Genomic DNA, 690 nt, shown 5'->3' on the forward strand with positions numbered 1-690 from the left:
TGCAATTTTCAATGCAAAAAATTAATTAAGTACCGTCAGTGTTCAATCATGCACTATATTATATTAGCAAAAGTATTACATTCAACTTATTGTTATCTTAATTAAACGTTTTCCCAAAAAATAGTACTTGATTCAGTTATATTATGAATAGATTACAATTAAATTTTCAATATATAATAATTTGTAATAATGTAAAAATAGTGTGTATAATAATTAAGTTGGAGAATATATAAAAATTATAAATATATAAACGCGACGCGCCTACAAGACCATACATCAACGTAGAAAAATTATGTAGGTAGCTCCCTCTTATTATCATCATCGACATGTTTGTTTTTTAATTATTAGGTTTAATTAATCTGTTGGTTTTTATAGTTTCATAAAATTTTTAATTAGGTCCCTATACTTTTTTTCTTTTTAATTGGATTTTTGTACTAAATTTTTTTTCAATTAACTGAACTAAGTCTCTCTTAATAGTAATTGGCTTAATTTTATAAGGATCCAACTAAAAAAAAAGAATTGGTACAGGGATCTAAATAAAAGAAAAAAAAATGTAAAGACCCAATTAAAAATAAAATTTGGTGCAAGGACTCAATTAAAAGAAAAAAAAAAGTATAAGAACCTAATTAAAAATTTTACAAAACTATAGGAACCAGTAGAGTAATTAAACCTAATTATTACAAGTTTATA

This window comes from Arachis ipaensis, chromosome B08 (genome assembly GCF_000816755.2).
Source record: "Arachis ipaensis cultivar K30076 chromosome B08, Araip1.1, whole genome shotgun sequence".
In the NCBI taxonomy this organism is placed as follows: Eukaryota; Viridiplantae; Streptophyta; class Magnoliopsida; order Fabales; family Fabaceae; genus Arachis; species Arachis ipaensis.